The 19136-nt window shown below is 38.6% G+C and overlaps 1 protein-coding gene and 1 long non-coding RNA gene across 2 annotated transcripts in view; one reads left to right on the top strand and one right to left on the bottom strand.

Moving 5' to 3' along the window:
- The window catches only part of LOC309653147, a 425233-nt gene that overhangs the window by 34975 nt on the left and 371122 nt on the right, over positions 1 to 19136 (top strand). The gene's annotated exons all lie outside the window — the stretch shown is intronic.
- Positions 10187 to 19136, bottom strand: part of TENT5D (terminal nucleotidyltransferase 5D) — a 51454-nt gene continuing 42504 nt past the window's right edge. The window contains exon 2 of the transcript XR_014258985.1: positions 10187 to 10215. The gene's annotated coding sequence lies outside the window, so the exon portion shown is untranslated. The remainder of the gene's footprint in view (positions 10216 to 19136) is intronic.

Genomic DNA, 19136 nt, shown 5'->3' with positions numbered 1-19136 from the left:
AATGGAGTGCTTATAAAAAGAAATATATATATATATATAAAAAACCACATGTCCTATCTCTTTGTCCACTCCCACATCTAGCTGCTAAATGACTGAATAGTATAAACCTGCTTTATCTTAACCTCCAACTTACATTCTAAGGGTAGAAGTTGAATGATTTCTAGATAAACAAAGAAAGTGTTCACAAAAAATCCATGCATGATATTTTGAGGGAAGGAGAAAGTCTGTTTTTTTCCTATAACAACAAAAATAATAGCTGTAATGGTTTGCATTTCTTGAGTCCTCACTGTGTTTGAGAAATTATGCTACATGATATACATATGTACATTTTTCTCATTGTATTCTCACAAGAACATTATGGAATAGGCATCTTTGTTATCTTCATTTTGCAGATGAGAAAACCAATACTCAGCAATATTAATAAGCTTGCCCAAGATTATGTAGCTAGTCAATCATAGAGCTGGGTTTTGAACCCAGGTAGTTCAAATCTAGCATCCACATGTGTTATGATCATCGGCAGAGGCAGATGGCTCCCCGCCCAAGTTTTTGTTTGGATATGGAGACTGAGAGATCACACACAGAGACACAAAGATATGAAAAGACTTATTACTTAAATAATTGTGATCTCTGGAGAGAGTAAGACAGGTCTCTCAAGGAGGTTAAAAATGGCTTGAGAGGGCAAAGAAAAAAGACTGGCTAGGGACCTTTACTGCAATTAGCAATAGGAGTAAGTGTTCCTGTGTATGGGCAGGGTATTTCATGGTTTAAATCTCACATTGGTCCCTAAGAAAGAAGCACTGAAGCATTCTTATCAGCTTGTCCAGAGGTAGAGTACAAGGTGAAGGAGAGGGAGTGAAGTCTAAAAGCTGTCAGTAGTCATAATCAAAAAATGGTGTCAAACTTCTCATTACAATTCATCCCTTATGTTTAACTGATAACTGGAACACAACTTGTTTCTTTTAATTTCATTTAAACTTGTTTGAGGAAGGCATTATCATAATTTTTGAGGCCTGCAGCTTGAGGCCTTTAAGGAAGGTGAATGTTACATTGAATGCCTTGTTCAATAGCCCAGCATTCTGTATTCCAGGAACTGAGAATGTGACTTCGTCACATCAATACTATCTGGAACTCTGAAATGGATGAAGATTGACCTAATGGGGCCTTATATTGTGGCTTCAGTAAGTATAGAAATGTATTATCTTTATTTATATTTGGGTATCTGTGAAGCAAGAACTTTCCAGAGTTATTTAACAGAAATGGGGGAAACTTAGGAAATCACCTAGGAGTTTGTAAATATGTGCAAATGGGACCATTTGTTGCCAAGGCATCTAGTATTAAGATGACTGCCTGAAGTTTGGCCAATCGTGCTGGCCTTTGGGTCCTAACCTGTATCAGGGACATTTTAGTTAAGAGATGGAAAGCAGTAATATTTTACTGAGCTACATCACGTATGAACTCCTATTACTGTTTATTTGGTTGCCCCCAAGGGGCTCCCCAAGTAACCAGGGGACCTGGAAAAGGGTGGCCTCCTCCATCATTGTGGCATTTGGCAAGGCACTAAGGATAGCTGAGGATACTCCCTTTTGCGTGTGGAATATGCCAGAGGGTCCAGTTTGGGTTCCATCATGTACCAAAGATGACTAAGTAGTTGTGCTAAGCTTGTGAGGTACTGTTTTGGTGACCTAAGGCATAGGAGGGAGCTAGGTGTGAAGGTTCTCAGGCTCAGGGCCTGTGAGATCCTCCATTTCCAGGAGAGTCAAGTATGTATCTAGTAATTCCCACTGTAATGTATACCTCAAACTGAGGAGTGCAGTTTCTTACATCAAAAGCCCTTGGACAATGTAAGGATATCATGAGGCATATGAAAATGTTGCTAAAACCTCTAAAATGAAGGAGTCTCTGGGGACACAAATAAGAGTACCTCTTGTATTCTTTCATTGGAGGGAGTCCCAAAGTGGGACAATCTGCAAGTGCATAAGTGAGATTAAATGAAATTTGCAAATGAATAATATGTTGCCTTGATAGACCAAATAAGCCTAAAATATGTTGGGGGTGCTGAGATTCAATAACTGTTTCTTGACAGCATCAGGGATGAAACAACCTTTGGTTTACCAAATAATTTTCAGGAATTTAATCAAGATAGCAGGTCCTTGCACTGCGTGTGGAACAATGGATCATCCCCTTTTTGCAAGCAATTTTGTATTTGTTCATCCTTAAGTCAAAAGAAACAAAAGCAAAACAAACAAATGGACAAATTAAACTTAAAAGCTTTGCAGAGTGAAAGATACCATTGACAAAATGAAAAGACAATCCACTGAATGTGAGAAAGTACTTGCAAATGATATGACCAATAATGGGTTAACATCCAAAGCATAAAAACTGTTCATACAACTGAACATCAAAAAATAAACCACTCAATAAAAAAATAGGCAGAAGACTTGAATAGACTTTTCTCCAAAGAAGACGTACAGATGGTTAACAGCCACATGAAAATATGCTCAACATTGTTAATTATTAGAGAAATGCAAATCATAACAATGATATCTCACCTCACAACTGTCAAAGTGGCTATCATCATAAAGTCTAGAAATAACAAATGTTGCAGAGGATGTGGAGAAAAGGGAACCCTCAAACACTGTTGGTGGGAATGTATATTGATGGAGCTACTGTGGAAAACATTATGGAGGTTCATCATAAAACTAAAAATAGAACCACTGTATTATCTAGCAAGTTTACTTCTGGGTATATATCTGGAAAAAATGAAAACACTAATTAGAAAAGATACATGCATCCCAATATTCATATCAGCACTAGTTATAATAACCAAGATATGTAAGGAGATAAATGGATAAAGAATATTATATATATATGTGTGTGTGTGTGTGTGTGTGTACATATATATGTGTACATATGTACACACACACACACACTGCTATATTACTCAACCACAAAGCAGAATGAAATTCTAACATTTGCAGCAACATGGATGGACCTAGAGAATATTATGATTATTGAAATGTCAGACAGAGAAAGACAAATGCTGTATGATATCACTTATACGTGGAATCTAAAAATAATACAAGCAGATGCATATGCAAAACAGAAACAGACTCTTGGATATAGAAAGCAAACTAATGGTTACCAATGGAAAGAGAGAAGGTGAGAGGGGCAAATTAGGGGTATGGGATTAAGAGATACAAACTATTATGTATAAAGTAGATAAGCAACAAGGGTATATTGTATAGCATGGGGAATTATAGCCATTATCTTGTAATAACTTTTAGTTGAGTATGATCTGTAAAAATACTAAATCAATATACTGTATACCTGAAACTATTATAATATTATAAATCAACTATACTTCAATAAAAAAGAAAGAAAAAAAAGATAAGTGTCTGTGAGGATATGGAGAAAAGGGAACCCTTCTTGTCAATGAAAGACACCGTGAACAAAGTAATAGGCAGATAAGAGAATGGGATAAGTTATTTGCAATGTTTAAAAATTACAAAGTATGGGGAGTTGAGGTCCAGATGGTGGAATAGGAGGACCTGGGGTTCACTTCTCCCCACAAGTACATCAAGAATACATCTACAAGTGGAACAATTCACACAGAGCACCTGCTGAACACTAGCAGAGGACCTTGGACACCTAAAAGAACAAGAAAAGTTCCCCACATAACTGGGTAGGACGAAGGAGAGAAAGGGAAGGAAAAGAGGAAATGAGATAGGACCCACACCCCTTGGGGGGAGCTGAAGGAGAGGAGAGGTTACTGCAACTGGGGAGGCCCCCTCGCTGGCAGCAAAATATGCTGAAATAGAGTGGGAGCTGCAGAGGCTATCAGAAGAAAGTGCAGCAGCTGGTCTGTGGCAAGGAGGACAGAGCGAGACGTGCATAGATGGTCTACGCCACAGCTATGCTAGTCACAGCCTGAGATGGGTGTCCAACAATGTTGGTGGGGGCTGGGTGCTGAAGCATGGGTTTAGGAGAGTGGACTTAGGGAGGGAACTGCTGTTGGCTGCAGAGATGGCCTGAAGGGATGGGAGTGAGGAGCTCCGCAGAACTCTCCTGGAGGAAGCAGTGTCTGCCTTGGAGATGAGGAACGATTGTTGAGTGGCGTGCAAGGGGCAGGGCTGCCATCATGTTCTCTCTCCCCACATGCTGGCCTCTGCCTCTGCAGGCAATGGGAGGGACTCCCAACAGAGCGAGCACATGCACCCCAGTCATAGTCACTTTATTCCCCTCCTGCCTCAGCAAGCACATGTGCCCAAATCAGCCCCCAACTCTTGCCCCTCCCACCGAAGTGAGCAAGCATGCCTCAGTAAGTTGTGGCCTTTGCCCCCTCTTGCCTGGGTGGGGAGCAGATGCCTGAGGGTGACTCATATGCAGAGGTGGGATCGAAAACAGAGCTGAACCCCAAGAGCTGTGCAACTAAGAAAGAGGAAATGAAATCTCTCCATGCAGCTGCACAAGCCTTGGATTAAATCCCCGTGATCAGCCTGGTATATCCAATTCCTACAGAATTATCTGAATGGATAACGAGTGCTCCCACAACTGACATGGGCCTAGCTTTAGCAGCTGTGGATTTTGGGAGCATGTACATGTGGGAGTTGGGACAGATCAGATTCTGAGCTGCCCTCAAAGTGCCCAAAGCAGGTCCAGAGACCTAACTAGAGGTCTTGGAGGGCCTTCTGGGGAGGTGAGGGTTGGCTGTGGCTCCCTATTGGAGCAAGGACATTGATAGCAGAGGTCCCAGGGAATTTTTTTGTTTTGTTTTGTTTTGTTGTTATTTCAATTTTCTAAAATTTTTAATTTTTGTTTATTTAAAATTTTATATATATATATTTTTTATTTTTCTATTTTTATTTTATTTACTCTTTGTTTCTTTTTATTGTGTTTTTTGTATTTATTTTTTGTTTTTTTTATTTTTGCTTTTTGTTTTCTTTTTCTCTTTCATATTTTTTGTCTTTGTCATTTTTGTGTGTTTATTTTTTGTTTTCCTCTCTTTTTTATTGTTTTTGTTTTGTCTTCTGGTTTTTAGTTTTGTTAGTTTTCTTATTATTGTTTGTTTTGTTTTGTTGGATTTTCATTTGGTTGTTTTCTTTTTTGTTTTCTTTGTTTCTTTTTTAGTTTTGTTTGGTATTGTTTTTATTCTTTGTCTTTGTTTTTCTCTGTTTGTTTTGTTTTTTTTTTCTTTTTATATTTTATTTTGGCCATGCTGCATGGTATGCAGGGTGTTGGTTGCCTGGCTGAGGGTCGAACCTGAACCCCTGTGGTGGGAGCACTGAGTCCTGGCCACTGAACCACCAGAGAATTCCAGGCCCCAGGGAATATTAATTGGTGTGAGCGCTCCCAGAGGTCCCCACCTTGGCAACAAGACCTGACTCCACCCAACACCCTGCAAGCTCCAGTGCAAGACTCTTCAGGCGAAACAAACAGCAAGAGAGGAAAACAGCCCCACCTATCAGCAGACAGGCTGCCTAAGTCGAACTAAGCTAACAGACACCCTAAAACACGCCCCTTGACATGGCTCTGCCCACAGAGGGCAAGACCCAGCTTCACCCAACAGAGCACAGACACCTCCCATCAGGAAGCCTACACCAATCCCTGGACCAACCTCTTCCACCAGGGGGCAGACACCAGTAGGAAGAGGAATTATGACCCTGCAGCCTGCAGAAAGAAAAAGACAAACACAGTAAGTTAGACAAAATTAGATGACAGAGGAATATGTTACAGATGCAGGGGCAAGGTAAAAAACGACCAACTGAATGAAGAGGCGATGGACAATCTACCTGAAAAAGAATTCAGAGTGATGATAGTAAAGATGATCCAAGATCTCGGAAATAGAATGAAGGCACAGAGAGAGAAAATACAAGAAATGTTAAAAAGGACCTAGAGGAACTAAAGAATTAAAAACAGTGATGAACAATGCAATAAATGAAATGAAAAATACACTTGAAGGAATCAATAGCAGAACAACTGAGGCAGAAGAACAGGTAAGTGAGCTAGAAGATAGAATAGTGGAAATCATTGCCGTGGAACAGACTGAAGAAAAAAGAATGAAAATAAATGGGGGGGGGGAGAGGAGAAGATGGCGGAAGAGTAAGATGCAGAGATCACCTTCTTCCCCATAGATACATCAGAAATACATCTACACATGGAACTGCTCCTATAGAACACCCACTGAACGCTGGCAGAAGACGTCAGACCTCCCAAAAGGCAAGAAACTCCACACGAACCTGGGTAGGGCAAAATAAAAAAGAAACAACAGAGACAAAAGAATAGGGATGGAACTTGCACCAGTGGGAGGGAGCTGTGAAGCAGGAAAGGTTTCCACACACTAGGAAGCCCCTTCGCGGGAGGAGACTGCGAATGGCAGAGGGGGGAAGCTTCGGAGCCACGGAGGAGAGCACAGAAACAGGGGTGTGGAGGGCAAAGTGGAGAGATTCCCGCACAGAGGAGCAGTGCCGACCAGCACTCACCAGCCCGAGAGGCTTGTCTGCTCACCCGCCGGGGTGGGCAGGGGCTGGAGCTGAGGCTTGGGCTTCAGTCAGATTGCAGGGAGAGGACTGGGTTTGGCAGCGTGAACACAACCTGAAGGGGTTAGCGCACCACAGCTAGCCAGGAGGGAGTCCAGGAAAAGGTCTGGAGCTGCCAAACAGGCAAGAGACTTTTTCTGGTCTCTTTGTTTCCTGGTAGGCGAGGCGAGGGGAATCAGAGCGCCACCTAAATGAGCTCCAGAGACGGGTGGGAGCCGTGGTTATCAGCGCGGATCCCAGAGACGGGCATGAAATGCTAAGGCTGCTGCTGCTGCCACCAAGAAGCCTATGTGCAAGCACAGGTCACTATCCACACCGCCCCTCCTGGAAGCCTGTGCAGCCCGCCACTGACAGGGTCCCGTGATCCAGGGACAACTTCCCTGGGAGAACGCAGGGCGCTCCTCAGGCTGCTACAATGTCATGCCAGCCTTTGGTGCCGCAGGCTTGCCCCACATCCCTCCCCTCCCTACCCCCGGGCTGAGTGAGCCAGAGCCCCTGAATCAGCTGCTCCGTTAACCCCGTCCTGTCTGAGCAAAGAACAGACGCCCTCAGGTGACCTACAAGCAAAGGCGGGTCGAAATCCAAACCTGAAACCCGGGAGATGTGCGAACAAAGAAGAGAAAGGGAAATTTCTCCAGACAGCCTCAGAAGCAGTGGATTAAAGCTCCACACACAGCTTGATGTACCTGCATCTGTGGAATACCTGAATAGACAACGAATCATCCCAAATTGAGGAGGTGGACTTTGGAAGCAAGATATACTACTTTTTTCCCCTTTTCCTCTTTTTGTGAGTGTGTATGTGTATACTTCTGTGTGTGATTTTGTCCGTATAGCTTTGCTTTCACCATTTGTCCTAGGGTTCTATCCGTCCATTTTATTTATTTATTTATTTTTTACTTAAAAAAATTTTTTTGATAATAATTATTTTTTACTTTTTATTTTAATAACTTTATTTTACTTTATCTTACTTTATTTTATATTATCCTCATTCTTTCATTCTTTCTATTTTTTCTCCCTTTTATTCTGAGCCGTGTGGATGAAAGGCTCTGGGTGCTCCAGCCAGGCATCAGGGCTGTGCCTCTGAGGTGGGAGAGCCAACTACACGACACTGGTGCACAAGAGACCTCCCAGCTCCACGTAACACCACATGATGAAAATCTCCCAGAGATCTCCATCTCAACACAAAGACCCAGCTTCACTCAATGACAAGCAAGCTATAGTGCTGGACACCCTATGCCAAACAACTAGCAAGACGGGAACACAGCCCCATCCACTAGCAGAGAGGCTGCCTAAAATCATAATAAGGCCACAGACACGCCAAAACACACCACCAGACGTGGACCTGCCCACCAGAAAGACAAGATCCAGCCTCATCCACCAGAACACAGGCACTAGTTCCCTCCACCAGGAAGCCAACACAACCCACTGAACCAACCTTAGCCACTGGGGACAGATATCAAAAACAACAGGAACTACGAACCTGCAGCCTGCAAAAAGGAGACCACAAACACAGTAAGATAAGCAAAATGAGAAGACAGAAAAACACACAGCAGATGAAGCAGCAAGGTAAAGACCCAGCAGACTTAACAAATGAAGAGGAAATAGGCAGTCTACCTGAAAAAGTATTCAGAATAATGATAGTAAAGATGATCCAAAATCTTGGAAATAGAATAGACAAAATGCAAGAAACATTTAACAAGGACCTAGAAGAACTAAAACGGAACCAAGCAATGATGAAAAACACAATAAATGAAATTAAAAATACCCTAGAAGGGATCAATAGCAGAATAACTGAGGCAGAAGAACGGATAAGTGACATGGAAGATAAAATAGTGGAAATAACTACTGCAGAGCAGAATAAAGAAAAAAGAATGTAAAGAACTGAGGACACTGTCAGAGACCTCTGGGACAACATTAAAAGCACCAGCATTAGAATTATAGGGGTCCCAGAAGAAGAAGAGGAAAAGAAAGGGACTGAGAAAATATTTGAAGAGATTATAGATGAAAACTTCCCTAATATGGGAAAGGAAATAGTTAATCAAGTCCTGGAAGCACAGAGAGTCCCATACAGGATAAATTCAAGGAGAAACACGCCAAGACACATATTAATCAAACTATGAAAAATTAAATACAAAGAAAACATATTAAAAGCAGCAGGGGAAATACAACAAATAACACACAAGGGAATCCCCATAAGGTTAACAGCTGAACTTTCAGCAGAAACTCTGCAAACTAGAAGGGAGTGGCAGGACATATTAAAAGTGATGAAGGAGAAAAACCTACAACCAAGATTACTCTAATCAGCAAGGACCTCATTCCAATTTGATGGAGAAATTAAAAGATGTACAGAAAAGCAAAAGCTGAGAGTTCAGCACCACCAAACCAGCTTTACAACAAATGCTAAAGGAACTCCTCTAGGCAAGAAACACAAGAGAAGGAAAACACCTAAAATAACAAACCCAAAACATTTAAGAAAATGGGAATAGGAACATACATATCGATAATTACCTTAAATGTAAATGGATTAAATGCTCCCACCAAAAGACACAGACTGGCTGAATGGATACAAAAACAAGACCCGTATATATGCTGTCTACAAGAGAACTACTTCAGACCTAGGGACACATACAGACTGAAAGTGAGGGGATGGAAAAAGATATTCCATGCAAATGGAAATCAAAAGAAAGCTGGAGTAGCAATTCTCATATCAGACAAAATAGACTTTAAAATAAAGACTACTACAAGAGACAAAGAAGGACACGATATAATGATCAAGGGATCGATTCAAGAAGAAGATATAACAATTGTAAATATTTATGCACCCAAACTAGGAGCACCTCAGTACATAAGGCAAATACTAACAGCCATAAAAGGGGAAATTGAGAGTAACACAATCATAGTAGTGGACTTTAACACCCCACTTTCACCAACGGATAGATCATCCAAAATGAAAATAAATAAGCAAAGACAAGCTTTAAATGATACATTAAACAAGGTGGACTTATTTGATATTTATAGGACATTCCACCCAAAAACAACAAAGTACACATTTTTCTCAAGTGCCCATGGAACATTCTCCAGGATATGTCATATCTTGGGTCACAACTCAGGCCTTGTTAAATTTAAGAAAATTGAAATTGTATCAAGTATCTTTTCTGACCACAACGCTATGAGACTAGATATCAATTACAGGAAAAGATCTGTAAAAAATACAAACACATGGAGGGTACACAATACACTACTTAATAATGAAGTGATCACTGAAGAAATCAAAGGGGAAATCAAAATACACCTAGAAACAAATGACAATGGAGGCACGATGACCCAAAACCTATGGGATGCAGTTAAACCAGTTCTAAGAGGGAAGTTTATAGCAATACAAGCCTACCTCAAGAAACAGGAAACATCTCGAATAAACAACCTAAACTTGCACCTAAATCAATTAGAGAAAGAAGAACAAAAAACCCCAAAGTTAGCAGAAGGAAAGAAAGCATAAAGATCAGATCAGAAATAAATGAAAAAGAAATGAAGGAAACAATAGCGAAGATCAATAAAACTAAAAGCTGGTTCTTTGAGAATATAAACAAAATTGATAAACCATTAGCCAGACTCATCAAGAGAAAAAGGGAGAAGACTCAAATCAACAGAATTAGAAATGAAAAAGAAGTAACCACTGACACTGCAGAAATACAAATGATCATGAGAGAATACTACAAGCAACTCTATGCCAATAAAATGGACAACCTGGAAGAAATGGACAAATTCTTAGAAATGCACAACCTGCCGAGACTGAACCAGAAAGAAATAGAAAATATGAACAGACCAATCACAAGCACTGAAATTGAAACTGTGATTAAAAATCTTCCAACAAACAAAAGCCCAGGACCAGATGGCTTCACAGGTGAATTCTATCAAACATTTAGAGAAGAGCTAACACCTATCCTTCTCAAACTCTTCCAAAATATTGCAGAGGGAGGAACACTCTCCAACTCATTCTACGAGGCCACCATCACCCTGATACCAAAACCAGACAAAGATGTCACAAAGAAAGAAAACTACAGGCCAATATCACTGATGAACATAGATGCAAAAATCCTCAACAAAATACTAGCAAACAGAATCCAACAGCATATAAAAAGAATCATACAACATGATCATGTGGGGTTTATTCCAGAAATACAAGAATTCTTCAATATACGCAAATCAATCAACGTGATACACCATATTAACAAATTGAAGGAGAAAAAGCATATGATCATCTCAATAGATGCAGAGAAAGCTTCGGACAAAATTCAACACCCATTTATGATAAAAGCCCTGCAGAAAGTAGGCATAGAGGGAACTTTCCTCAACATAATAAAGGCCATATATAACAAACCCACAGCCAACATCGCTCTCAATGGTGAAAAACTGAAACCATTTCCACTAAGATCAGGAACAAGACAAGGTTGCCCACTCTCACCACTATTATTCAACATAGTTTTGGAAGTCTTAGCCATGGCAATCAGAGAAGAAGAAGAAATAAAAGGAATCCAAATCAGAAAAGAAGAAGTAAAGCTGTCACTGTTTGCAGATGACATGGTACTATACATAGAGAATCCTAAAGATGCTACCAGAAAACTACTAGAGCTAATCAATGAATTTGGTAAAGTAGCAGGATACAAAATTTATGCACAGAAATCTCTTGCATTCCTATACACTAATGATGAAAAATCTGAAAATGAAATTAAGAAACACTCCCATTTACCACTGCAACAAAAAGAATAAAATATCTAAGAATAAACCTACCTAAGGAGACAAAAGACCGGTATGCAGAAAATTATAAAACACTGATGAAAGAAATGAAAGATGATACTAATAGATGGAGAGATATACCATGTTCTTGGATTGGAAGAATCAACATTGTGAAAATGACTATACTACCCAAAGCAATCTACAGATTCAATGCAATCTCTATCAAACTACCACTGGCATTTTTCACAGAACTAGAACAAGAAATTTCACAATTTGTATGGAAACACAAAAGACCCTGAATAGCCAAAGCAATCTTGAGAACGAAAAATGGAGCTGGAGGAATCAGGCTCCCTGACTTCAGACTATACTACAAAGCTACAGTAATCAAGACAGTATCTTACTGGCACAAAAGCAGAAACATAGATCAATGGAACAGGATACAAAGCCCAGAGACTAACCCACACATATATGGTCAGCTTATTTTTGCTAAAGGAGGCTAGAATATACAGTGGAGAAAAGACAGCCTCTTCAATAAGTGGTGCTGGGAAAACTGGACAGCTACATGTAAAAGTATGAAATTAGAACACTCCCTAACACCATACACAAAAATAAACTCAAAATGGATTAAAGACCTAAATGTAAGGCCAGACACTATCAAACTCTTAGAGGAAAACATAGACAGAACACTCTATGACATAAATCACAGCAAGATCCTTTTTGACCCACCTCCTAGAGAAATGGAAATAAAAACAAAAATAAACAAATGGGACCTAATGAAACTTAAAAGCTTTTCCACAGCAAAGGAAACCATATAAAAGACCAAAAGACAACCCTTAGCATGGGAGAAAATATTTGCAAAGGAAGCAACTGACAAAAGATTAATCTCCAAGATTTACAAGCAGCTCATGCAGCTCAATAACAAAAAAACAATCAAGTCAATCCAAAAATGGGCAGAAGACCTAAATAGACATTTCTGCAAAGAAGATATACAGATTGCCAGCAAACACATGAAAGAATGCTCAACATCATTAATCATTAGAGAAATGCAAATCAAAACTACAATGAGATATCATCTCACACCGGTCAGAATGGCCATCGTCAAAAAATCTAGAAACAATAAATGCTGGAGAGGGTGTGGAGAAAAGGGAACACTCTTGCACTGTTGGTGGGAATGTAAATTGATACAGCCACTATGGAGAACAGTATGGAGGTTCCTTAAAAAACTAAAAATAGAACTACCATACGACCCATCAATCCCTCTACTGGGCATATACCCTGAGAAAACCATAATTCAGAAAGAGTCATGTACCAAAATGTTCATTGCAGCTCTATTTACAATAGCCAGGACATGGAAGCAACCTAAATGTCCATCATCGGAAGAATAGATAAAGAAGATGTGGCACATAGTATACAATGGAATATTACTCAGCCATAAAAAGGAACGAAATGGAGTTATTTGTAATGATGTGGATGGAGTTAGAGTCTGTCATACAGAGTGAAGTAAGTGAGAAAGAGAAAAACAAATACAGTATGCTAACACATATATATGGAATCTAAGGGAAAAAAAAGGGTCATGAAAAACCTAGGGGCAAGATGGGAATAAAGACACAGACCTACTAGAGAATGGACTTGAGGATATGGGGAGGGGAAAGGGTAAGATGTGACAAAGTGAGAGAGTGGCATGGACATACATACACTACCAATCGTAAAATAGATTGCTAGTGCGAAGCAACTGCACAGCACAGGGAGATCAGCCCTGTGCTTTGTGACCACCTGGAGGGGTAGGATAGGGAGGGTGGGAGGGAGGGAGACGCAAGAGGGAAGAGATATGGGAACATATGTGTATGTATAACTGATTCACTTTGTTATAAATCAGAAACTAACACACCATTATAAAGCAATTATACACCGATAAAGATGTTAAAAAAAAAAAAGAAATAAGGGCAGTCCCAGAGACCTCTGGGTCAACATTAAATACACTAATATTTGAATTATAGGAGTCCCCAAAGAAGAAGAGAAAGAGAAATTGTCTGAGAAAATATTTGAAAAGGTTATAGTCAAAAACTTAAATAATAAAGGAAAGGAAATAGTCACCCATGTCAGGGAAGTGAAGAGAGTCCCATGCAGGAAAAATTCAAAGCATAACACACCGAGACACGTACTAATCAAACTAACAAATATTAAATTCAAAGAAAATATATTAAAGGGAGCAAGGGAAATGCAACAAATAACATACAAGGGAATCCCCATAAGGTTATCAGCTGATTTTTCAGCAGAAACTCTGCAGACCAGAAGGGAGTGGCAGGATATATTTAAAGTGATGAAAGGGAAAAACCTACAACCAAGAATACTCTATCTAGCAAGGCTTTCATTCAGATTTGATGGAGAAATCAAAAGCTTTACAGACAAGCAAAAGCTAAGAGAATTCAGCACCACCAAGCCAGGTTTACAACAAACGCTAAAGGAACTTCTCTAGGCACGGAACACAAGAGAAGAAAAAGACCTACACAAACAAACCCAAAACAGTTAAGAAAATGGTAAAATCAAATACACATCAATAATTACCTTACATGTAAATGGATTAAGTACTCCAACCAAAAGACACAGACTGACTGAATGGATACAAAAACAAGACCCATATATATGCTGTCTACAAGAAACTCACTTCAAACCTAGGGACACATACAATCTGAAAATGAGAGGATGGAAAACGATATTCCATGCAAATGGAAATCAAAAGAAAGCTGGAGTAGCAATACTCATATCAGACAATATAGACTTTAAAATAAAGGCTGTTAAAAGAGACAAGGAAGGACACTACATAATGATCAAGGCATCAATCCAAGAAAAAGATATAACAACTGTAAATGTATATGCACCCAACATAGGAACACCACAATATATAAGGCAAATGCTAACAGCCATAAAAGGGGAAATTAACAGTAACACAATAATAGGGTGAGACTTCAACACCCCACTTACAACAATGGATAGATCAACCAGATAGAAAATTAATACAGAAACACAAGCCTAAAATGGCACATTAGGCCATATAGATTTAATTGATATTCATAGGATATTCCATTGAAAGCAGCAGAATACAATTTCTTCTCAAGTGCACACAGAACATTCTCCAGGATAGATCACACTTTGGGTCACAAATCAAGTCTCAGTAAATTTAAGAAAATTGAAATCATAGCAAAGGTCTTTTCTGACCACAACTCTATGTGATTAGAAATCAATTACAGGAAAAATTCTGAAAAATACAGACACATGGAGGCCAAATATTTTATTAATAATCAATGGATCAATGAAGAAATCAAAGACGAAATAAAAAAATACCTAGAGAGAGACGACAATGAAAAGACGACAATGTAAAACCCATGGGACACAGCAAAAGCAGTACTAAGAGGGAAGTTTATAGCAATACAATCTTACCTCAAGAAACAAGAAAAATCTCAAATAAACAACCTATATTTACACCTAAAGCAACTGGAGAAAGAAGAACAACAAAATCCAATGTTAAAAGAAGGAAAGAAATCATAAATATGAGAGCAGAAATAAATGAAATAGAGACGAAGAAAACAATAGCAAAGATTAATGAAACTAAAAGTTGGTTCTTTGTAAAGATAAAGAAAATTGATAAAACTTTACACAGACTCATCAAAAAAAATGTAGAGGGATAGAATCAATAAAATTAGAAATGAAAAAGGAGAAGTTACAATGGATACCACAGAATACAAAGGGTCATAAGAGACTACTACTAGCAACTATAAAACAATAATATGGAAAACCTAGAAGAAATGGACAAGTTCTTAGAAAGAAACAACCTTCAAGACTGAGCCAGGCAGAAATAGAATATATGAACAGACCAATCACAAGTACTGAAGTTGAAACTGTGATTAAAATTTTCCAACAAAGAGTCCAGGACCAGATGGCTTCACAGGCGAATTCTAACAAAAATTTAATGAAGAGTTAATACCTACCCTTCTGAAACTCTTCCAAAAAATTGCAGAGGAAGGAACACTCTGAAGCTCATTCTATGAGCCACCTTCATCCTGATACAAAAACCAGACAAAGATATCACAAGAAAAGAAAATTACAGGCCAATATCATTGATGAATGTAGATATAAAAATCCTCCACATAGTAATAGCAAACCAAATCCATCAACACATAAAAAGGATCATACACCCTGATCAAGTGTAATATATCCCAGTGATGCAAGGATTCTTCAATCAAATCAATGTGATACACCACATTAACAACTTGAAGAATAAAAATTGTCTGATCATCTCAATAGATTTAGAAAAAGCTTTTGACAAAGTCCAACACCCATTTTTGATAAAACTCTCCATAAGTGGGCTTAAAGGGAACCTGCCTCAACTTTATAAAGGCCATGTATGACAAACATACAACTAACATCATACTGAATAGTGTAAAGCTGAAAGTATTTCTTCTAAGATTAGGAACAAGACAAGTATGTACACTCTCGCCACTTTTATTCAACATAATTTTGGAAGTCCTAGCCAAGCCTATCAGACAACAAAAAGAAGTAAAAGGAATCCAAATTGGAAAAGAAGTAAAACTGTCACTGTTTGCAGATGACATGATATTGTATATAGAAAATCCTAAAGTCACCACCAGAAAACTACTAGAGCTTATAAATGAATTTGGTAAAGTTGCAAGATACAAAACTAATACACAGAACTCTCTTGCATTCCTATATACTTACAATAAAGTATCAGAAAGTGAGATTAAGGAAACAATCCCAATTACCATTGCATCAAAAACAATAAAATACCTAGGAATAAACCTACCAAAGGAGGCAAAAGACCTGTACTCAGAAAACTACAAGATACTGATGAAAGAAATCAAAGAAAACACAAACAGCTGGAGAGATATACCATGTTCTTGGATTGGAAGAATCAATATTGTGAAAATGACTGTACTACCCAAAGCAATCTACAGAGTCTGTGCAATCCCTATCAAATTACCAAGGGCATTTTTCACAGAACTAAAACTAAAAAATTCTACAATGTTTTGGAAATGCAAAAGGCCATGAATAACCAAGGCAATCTTGAGAAAGAAAAATGGAGCTGGAGCAGTCAGGCCCCCTAACTTCATACTATACTACAATGCTACAGTCATCAAAACAGTGTGGTACTGGCATAAAAAACAGAAATATAGGTCAAAGGAACAGGATAGAAAGTCCAGAGATAAACTCATGCACTTCTGGTCACCTAGTCTATGACAGAGGAGAGTCTCTTCAATATACAGTGCTGGAAAAACTGGACAGCTGCATGTAAAAGAATGAACTTAGAACACACCTTAACACCATACACAAAAATAAACTCAAAATGGCTTAAAGACCTAAATATAACCTGGTAGTATACAACTTTTAGAAGAAAACATAAGGAGAAGACTTTCTGACATAAATCGCAGCAAGATCTTTTTTGATCCACCTCCTAGAGTAAAGAAAATAAAAACAAAATGTAAACAAATTGGACTTAATTAAACTTAAAGGCTTTTGCACAGCAAAGGAAACCATAAACAAAACATACAGAAAACCCTCAGAATGGGAGAAAATATTTGCAAACGAAGTAACCAACAAGGGATGAAACTCCAAAATATATGAACAGCTCATGCAGCTCAATTTAAAAAAAATCAAAAAATAGGCAGATGATCTAAATAGACATTTCACCAGTGAAGACATACAGGTGGCCAAGAGGCACATGAAAAGATGCTCAAGATCACTACTTATTAGAGAAATGCAAATCAAAACTACAATGAGTCACACTGGTCAGAATGGCCATCATCAAAAAATCTACAATAATAAATGCTGGCAAGGATGTGGAGAAAAGGGAACCCTCCTACAATGTGGTGAGAATGCAAACTGGTACAGCCACTATGGAGAACAGTATGGAGGTTCCTTAAAAATCTGAAAATAGAGCTACTATATGATCCACCAATCCCACTCCTGGGCATGTATCCAGAGAAAACCATAATTCGAAAAGATACCTGCACCCCAATGTTCATTGAAGCACTATTCACAGTAGTCAGGACATGGAAGCAACCTAAATGTCCATCAACAGAGGAATGGATAAAGAAGATGTGGTACATATACACAATGAAATATTACTCAGCAATGAAAAAGAACAAAATAATGCCATTTGCAGCAACATGGATGGACCTAGAGATTCTCATACTGAGTAAAGTAAGTCAGACAGAGAAAGACAAGTATCCTATGGTATTGCTCATATGTGGAATCTAGAAAAAAAGGCTGTAAATGAACTTATCTGCAAAACAGAAACAGTTACAGATGTAGAAAATAAACTTATGGTTACCGGGCGGTAAGGGGTTGGGGAGTGATAAATTGGAAGATTGGGATTGACATATACACACTACGATATATAAAATAGATAACGAATAAGGATCTACTATATAGCACAGGGAACTTTACTCAGTAATCTGTAATGGCCTATATGGGGAAAGAATCTAAAAAAGATTGGATATATGTATTTGTATAAGAGATACACTTTGCTGTACAACTGAAAGTAACACAGCATTGTAAGTTAATTTTACTCCAATAAAATTTTTTAAAAATTACAAAATATTTGTACATAAAATATCCTGCAAATAACAAGAAATAGATAACAATCCTAATTAGGAAAATGAGGAATTAATTAGAGAAGAAATTCTAAAGTCCTAACAAGCTTATATATGAAGGGATGTCCAAACATAGTTATAATCAGAGCAATGAAAATGCACGAGTTACAATCAGCAAGATATTACTTTACACCCACTGAACTGACTGAAATTAGAAAGCAGCATGATTCCATATGAGGACAATGGAACCCTCATGCACTGCTTGTTGGCATGTAGGATTATGCAGCCATTCTGAAGAGCACTCTGACACTATTTCATCAAATTAAGTATATGTATAATTTTTCACCTGGTAATTCCTCTCCTGGGCATATTTACCCAGGGAAATATCCATACAATTCATAAGGGGCATACACAAAGATGTTTACTGCAGCATTGTTTGTAGTTGGAGGGGGCAATCTAGATGACCATTGCTGGGTTAGATGACAGGTATATTGGACACCTCTTGTACACTAACTCAGTCCACCCATCTTCATCTCTTATTCTAGCCACTACTGTGGCAATGAGGTCCATATAGGCTTTGACTATTCTTATTCAGGTACGATCTGATATTTGCCTTTCCTCATGGCCATACAGTGTAACCATCATTTCCTGTCCTAGGGTTTCTCACGATCTACAGTGTGAGACAGCCACTGAACCCCACTTGACATTCACCCATATGCAACTGTGAAGTGCAGGTGAGCTATAGTCCATAAGATCAATCTTGACAATGGGGAACAGAAGCCTATGGATAAAATTCTTCCTTATTTTGTCTACCATGGGTAGATGGTTCTTAAAATATAAATTTCATAAGGGTCCTCAGAAGGTCCTACAGGATAAAGCACCAGTTATCTATAGTTGTGACCAACTCAGTAACATATTCTTGTATTGGCTTTCCTTTCTTCATTATATCACACCTCCTGTTGCTTACACCTGTTCCCTGTTATCACAATCCCATAGAAATCACCTGCATGCAAAGCCTTTGTCTTGGGCTCTGCATTCAGAGGAACCCAGGATAAGACAATAAGTAAATTGTGATGGATACATATGATGCACTATTATCACAGTTATAAACAACAGATAAGATATACACATAAGCAACAGGATGGATCTCAAAAATCCATTGTTAATGAGGAATGTGAAAAAAAGATATGTAATATAAAAGCATTTGAATAAATAAAATTACATTCACACAAAATCATACACATTTTGCAAGAGCACC

The sequence above is a fragment of the Balaenoptera physalus genome (assembly GCF_965194825.1).
Source record: "Balaenoptera physalus genome assembly, chromosome: X".
In the NCBI taxonomy this organism is placed as follows: Eukaryota; Metazoa; Chordata; class Mammalia; order Artiodactyla; family Balaenopteridae; genus Balaenoptera; species Balaenoptera physalus.
Note: the sequence above shows the minus strand (reverse complement) of the source record. Positions and strands in the feature narration are given on the sequence as shown.